Source organism: Capricornis sumatraensis, chromosome X (assembly GCF_032405125.1).
Source record: "Capricornis sumatraensis isolate serow.1 chromosome X, serow.2, whole genome shotgun sequence".
In the NCBI taxonomy this organism is placed as follows: domain Eukaryota; kingdom Metazoa; phylum Chordata; class Mammalia; order Artiodactyla; family Bovidae; genus Capricornis; species Capricornis sumatraensis.
The window spans coordinates 29,491,888-29,498,927 of NC_091092.1; the positions used below are offsets into that span (position 1 = coordinate 29,491,888).

At 41.7% G+C, this 7,040-nt stretch overlaps 1 pseudogene; it reads right to left on the reverse strand.

Annotated features, from left to right (window-relative positions):
• Positions 1–583: 583 nt before the first annotated feature.
• On the reverse strand, positions 584–2,688 carry LOC138071595 (tigger transposable element-derived protein 1-like; annotated as a pseudogene).
• Between the last annotated feature and the right edge of the window lie 4,352 nt (positions 2,689–7,040).

A 7,040-nucleotide genomic window follows, 5' to 3' on the forward strand; every position in this document is an offset into this window, starting at 1 on the left:
ACAATGCGGGAGACCTGGGTTCCATCCCTGGGTCAGGAAGATCCGCTGGAGAAGGAAATGGCAATCCACTCCAGTACTACTGCCTGGAAAATCCCATGGACAGAGGAGCCTGGTAGGCTACAGTCCATGGGGTCACAAAGAGTCGAACACGACTGAGCGACTTCACTTTCTTTTAGATTGATTCCTATTACAATGCTGTGCCAAACACCTTGAACAGGTTACTTTTTCAGGAGTGCAAGAGTTTTTCAAAGATAAATGACAAAAGGTGGAACTACTGGGCATTAGGGAATGTGCATATTCAGATTGACTAGGTATTGCCAAATTACTCTCGTATGTGATATCCCAAAATACAGGCAAGCCTTGCAGATAATGCGATTTTGGTTCCAAACTACTGCTACGAAGCAAATATTACAATAGAGTCACATGAATTTTTCATTTTCCCTGTGCAAATAAAAGTTATTTTTCCACTCTACTATAGTCTATTAAGTATGCAGTAGCATTGTTGAAAGAAGTGATGTACAAACCTTAATTTAAAAATAGTTTATTGCTAAAAAGTACTAACCATCATCTGAGCCTTCATGAGTTATGATCTTGTGGCTGGTGAAAGATCTTGCCTTGATGTTCATGGCTGCTGATTGATCAGGGTAGTACTTGCTGAAGGTTGGGGTGGCTGTGACAATTTCTCAAAATAAGACAACAATGAACTTTGCTGTGCCAGTTGGCTCTTCTTTTCTCAAATTTCTCTGTCACATGCAACACTGTTTGATGGCATTTACTCACAGTAGAATTCTTTCAAAATTTGAGTCAATCTTGTCAAACTCTGCCCCTGCTTTGTCAATTGTTTATGTAATATTCTAAATTTTTTGTCGTCATTTCAACCATCTTCAAAGTATCTTCACCAGGAATAGTTTCTGTCTCAAAAAACCACTTGCATTGCTCATCCATAAGAAGCCACTCCTCATCCACTAAGGTTTTATCATGAGATTGCAGCAATTCAGTCACATCTTCAAGCTCCACTGCTAATTCTCTTGCTATTTCTATAGCATCTGCAGTTACTTCCTCCACTGGAATCTTTAGCCCCTCAAAGTCATCCATGAGAGTTGGAATCAACTTCTTCTAAACTCCTGTTAATGTTTTATTTTGACCTCCTCCCATGAATCACAATATACTTAATAGCATTTAGAATGGTGAATCTTTTTCAGAAGGTTTTCAATGTAATTTTCTCATATCCATAGAGGAATCACTCAGTATCTATAGCACTATAGCTGTATGAAATGTATTTCTTAAATAATGACTTGAAAGGGCAATGGAGGATGAGCTGGCTGGATGGCATCACTGATGCAATTGACATGAACTTGGGCAAACTCTGGGAGATGGTGAGGGACAGGGGAGCCTGTGGTGCTGCAGTCCATGGGGTCACAAAGAGTCGGGCATGACTTGACCACTGAACAATGACTATGAACAAGACTTGAAAGTCAAAATGACTCCTTGATCAATGGGCTGCAGGATGGATGCTGTGTTAGCAGGATGAAAACAACACTAATCTCATAGTCTATCTCAGTCAGAGCTTTTGGGTGATCAGGTGCATTGTTGATGAGCAGTAATATTTTGAAAGGAATTTCTTTCTGAGGAGTAGGCTCAGCTGGTAAAGAATCTGCCTACAATGCAGGAGACCCTGGTTCGATTCCTGGGTTAGGAAGATCCTCTGGAAAAGGGATAGGCTTCCCACTCCAGTATTTTGGGCTTCCTTGATGGCTCAGCTGGTAAAGAATCTGCCTGCAATGTGGGAGACCTGGTTCAATCCCTGGGTTGGGAAGATCCCCTGGAGAAGGGAACAGCTACCCACTCCAGTAGTCTGGCCTGGAGAATTCCTTGTATAGTCCATGGGGTTGCAAAGAGTCAGACACCACTGAGCAACGTTCACTTCAAGTCTCAACAGTGGGCTTAAAATATTTAGTAAACCATGTTGTAAACAGACAGAGTAGATTTAGCATAATTCTGAAGGGCCCTAAGATTTTCAGAATGGCCAATGGGCCTTGGCTTCAACAGCATTTGCCCCTAAGAAGAGAGTCAGCCTGTCCTTCAAAGCTTTGAAGCCAGGCATTGACACCTTCTCTCCAGCCATGAAAGTTCTAAATGACATCTTCTTGCAATAGAAGGCTGTTTTGTATACACTGAAAATCTGTTGTTTAGTGTAGCTACCTTCATGGGTTATCTTAGCACTTTCTGCTTCACCTTGCACTTTTATGTGATGGAGATGGCTTCTTTTCTTAAACTTCATAAATCAACCTCTGCAGGCTTCAAACTTTTCTTCTGCAGCTTCCTTGCCTCTTTCAGCGTTCATGGAACTGAAGAGAGTTAGGACCTTGCTCTGGATTAGGCTTTGGCTTCAGGGAATGTTGTGGCTGGATTAATCTTCTATCCAGATCACTAAAACTTTCTCCACATCAGCTATAAGGCTGTTTCGCTGTCTGATCATTTGTGTGTTCACTGGATTAGCACTTTTATTTCCCTTCAATAACTTTTCCTTTGCATGCACACTTTAGCTAACTGTTTGGCTCAAGAGGATTAGCTTTTGGATTGTCTCAGCTTTTGACATGCCTCCCTCACTAAGCTTAAGCATTTCTAGCATTTGATTTAAAGAGTGAGACATGTGAGTCTTCTTTCACTTGAATACTTAGAGGCCATTGTAGGTTATTGACTGACTTCAATATTGTTGTGTCTCGGGGAATAGGGAGGCCCAAGGAGATGAGGGAGATGGGGCAGTGGCTGGTTGGTGGAGCAGTCAAAACACACTAAACATTATCAATTACATCTGCCCTTTATATGGATATGGTTCATGGAGCCCCTCAAACAATTACAATAGTAACATGGAAGATCACTGATCACAGATCACCATAACAATATAACAGTGATGAAAAAGTTTGAGATACTGTGAAGAATGCCAGAATGTGACACAGAAACACCAAGTGAGCAAGTGCTGTTGGAAAAATGGTGCCAAAGACTTGCTTGACACAGAGTTAGCACAAACCTTCAACTTGTAAAAAATGCAGGATCTGTGAAGCATAATAAACTGAAACATAGTAAAAACGGGGTATGTATGTATATGCAGTTCCTTTTCATTTTCTTGACAATGTTTGGTATTGTCAGACTTTGCACTTCTCTGGTAGCACAAATGGTACCTTACTGTTTTAATTTGTACTATCTTGATAGCTATTGAGGTTGAATGTATTTTTATATGTGTACTGAGCATTTGAATTCTCTCATCTCTGAAATGTCTGTTCATCTTTTGCCCATTTTCCTATTGTCTTGTTTGTCTTATAGATTTGCAAAAATTAATTATGTATTCTGGATCTCTATCTTATGCCAATTATATGCTCTGTAAATCCAGTCTGTGGTTTTTCTAATGTGTTTATGATGTATTTTTAAAAATATTTATGTATCTGGCTGTACCAGGCCTTAGTTTTTGCATGAGGGATCTTCAGTCTTCGTTGTGGCTCTGTGGGATCTTTAGTTGTGGTATGCATATTCCTAGTTATGGCATGTGGGATCTAGTTCCCTGACCAAGATCAAACCTGGACCCCCTGCATTGGAAGCACAGGGGCTTAGCCACTGGAAAGCCAGGGAAGTATAGAAGTTTTGCATTTTCATGTAGTGAAAATGCATTATCCATTTTTTCCCCCATAGCTTGCGTGTTTGTTTTACTTAAAGAAGCCTGAGCAGCCTGAATATCTGAGGGAACAGTAGACTGGAAGGGCAGATGATAGAGGGTGGAAACAGATATCCCCTTCATTCTTGTTGTTCTCCTTTTTCTTCTATTATTTCTCCGTTTTTCCTTATCCTGAAATCGATGTGTCTAACAAACAAGTTAGGCTGCTCTGTTGCTCTGATTTGTTCAATTTTGTGTTTAGATATCTCTGGCTCTGTTTTGCTACTTTCTTCAAAACTTTTCCATCTACTTTGTGCTAGCAGTAAATGCAGTGGAGAAGACTGTTTTTTTCCTTTATGAATAAACAAATAAATATATACACCTCAGGACTGAAATAATTGTGCCAATTGAATTACCTCATATAATGAAAAGTAACAGGCAAAAGATCTCATTTGGGGAATCTGTATTGTTTTTTGGTAAAGGAAGACGTTTTTAAAGAATCATTTTCTAAACTTTTATTGCTTTAAATCACTACCATAATACCACACTGCCATCTCCATAAACCCCCTCATAATCTAATCAAAATCATTGTAACCTGGGCTGGGGATCAGGGAAGAACTAAGAAACCTGAAGGGCAATGTTCCATCAGCTTTCTCAGGCTTCCCCTAATCCTTTCTCTCTCCCGCCACCCTCCACTACACATTGCAGCTTGAATTATTTAGTTACTCAAATCAATCCATTTTTCTCTGTTCTGTGGTTGGACAATAAAGTAAGATTTACTGCAGCCAGTGAATAATAAAAAACAAATTAGCTGAAAACAAACAAAAAGCTGCTTACGTGGCAATCTTCTGTGTTAATCAAAACCTTGAGGACAGGTCGGAGGATCAATATTTGACTACAAGATGGAAAGAATCAAAACTTCCATTAAGGGTGAGAAAAGAGGGAGCCATGGAGGGGGGTGGGAAGAAAGACCTAAGGGCAGGGTTCCTCAGTGGCCAATGGCAAAATTTCATCCCAGTTCTCTGGTTGGCCTCTTAGGGAGGCCGCCTCTGTTTGAGAAATGACAGTGTTCTTTATGCACATATCAAAGTTCAGCTTGATTGTCTCATCTGGGGAAGAAAGCCATCTGTCAGTATTCTCCAAATAATCTACATAATTGACTTTCAAACAAGCCTCAAAGAAACGGGCATTTATCACCCTAATTGTGGCAGGCGGAGTGTGTGTCACTGCCATTTTATCAAGATAATGGTAAATGGCACCAGGTTTCTTCTCTCCTGCTTCTCCCAGATTTCTTTCAATTTGTACATACAGCTACATTCCCCTTCGAGACCAAACTCAGAAAAGGGCTGTCTGCCTGGAGTAGGGGGATAATTTTGCTTGCCTTGTGATAATCCCTGGACTCAGCCAGCACTCACCTGCCACTCTTCACTCTGCTCCTAGAAACTCGATTCAGGAGGACATCACTAAGAAACTCAGTACCAGGGCTGGACCCCTGAAAAGCTCTATTCCTTGACCCTGGATCTCCTGGCTTGAAGTTCCCTTTGGGTACTGATGGACGGAGGAGGGAGCTCCTCGGAACTAGCTTGGCCCTAGCTTCTAGCCAAAGCTAACGGGGCAAACTGACCTCCAGTCCACAAGGAGAGTATTGTCAGCGATGGTGTCCTTGTTCACATAGGCCCAAGTGGGACTGGGTGGGTGTTGAGATTATCATGAGGTTCTTTCTTCTATGACTGAATCCAGTAACTCCTGTCTGTAGGAAATTGCTACTCCACAAAATATATAATAAAATTATACTAATTCTCAGGTCTTGCCTCCTATTCAAGGTCCAGGATGATTCTGCCTAAAAGCGTAGTCTTTTGTTACCTTCAAGGCAAAAGCCACTCTTGGCTTTACCTTTCCAGATTCTGTGAACTGTGTTTCTTAACCAGGCTGGCTTGAGACGGCCCCATCATTCCTGTGTGTCCAAGGAAACCAAAGACCTCACCGTGCCCAATATTTAGCAGAGAGGACCACAAAGTAAATTGCTAAACTGGGGTTAAATTGAAACTTTCTCCCTCAGAGGAATGTAACCCAGCAGAAATGGAAGTGTGTCTGGATTTCTAAACAATGCTTGAAAGTGTGTTTGCCTGTCAGTAGTCCCATTCACTTTCATGCATTGGAGAAGGAAATGGCAACCCACTCCAGTATTCTTGCCTGGAGAATCCCAGGGACGGGGGAGCCTGCTGGGCTGCCGTCTGTGGGGTCGCACAGAGTCGGACACAACTGAAGCGACTTAGCAGCAGCAGCAGCAGCAGCAGTCCCATTTCCCCACAGACAGGTAAGTTACTCAGTAATCCATTAAGGGGGTGGTAGAAATTGAGGGAGAAGGTTCTTGTTTAAAAATAATCCACTGAGGACAAATATATAAATGGAAAGGACAGTCATATATCTGAGAATTATTCTCCTTTCTTGTGATCTTGAACCAGGTTTTGGTTTCTAGCTAGCATGTACACATTTCAGCATCAGTACATGACAGGTCTACACTTTCCTACATACACAGAATATCATATAATCATAACCATTTCTCAGTGTTGGAAGAAGGAAATATTTAAGACTTGAGTCATTGGATATAAGACATCCGTTTTTTCCCTACCCAGTTAACTCCAATATTGAACTGTCTTTTCTGCTCTGTTTTCTCTCTGATGCACACAGCATGTGGCCTTCTGTGTTCTGATTAAAGAGTGGAAAACAACAGTAGCATCTGGGCTGAATGGGGCAGGGAAAATCCAACTGGTTCAACCTGTTATGATGGGCAGCATTATTCAATGACCTAGTAAGGAGATGTAGAACAAAACCTGGCATAGGGAGGCAATTACACTTGTTCCATTTGGCATGAATCTCTATCGGCAGTGGTTTTCACACTCAGACAGTAAAGAATCTGCCTGCAATGCAGGAGACCTGGGCTTGCTCCCTCAGTTGGGAAGATCCCCTGGAGAAGGAAATGGCAACCCATTCCAGTATTCTTGGCTGGAGAATCCCATGGACAGAGGAGACTGGTGGACTACAGTCCATGGGGTCACAAAGAGTCAGACACGACTGAGTGACTCTCACACACAATATAGGGTGATGGTGTCCTTCAAGTCTCCCCAGTTGCACAGGGAAATTGTGATCATCATGTAAATTGCATGCACGTCACAGTTGAGAAATCAGACTTTGAGAGTGATGTGTGCTGCATGGAAGTAGAGCCAAGGACCACCTGCTTAAGGAAGAGATAATAGGCATGGTATATCAAGCCACATCAAGGAAAGATTGTGTGTCCTGGAATGTCTGAGAATTTTTCTTGTGGAACTAACAGTTTGACTTACATGATTAAAGGCTGAAGGGCAGTGAAATGAATATATAACTATGGATA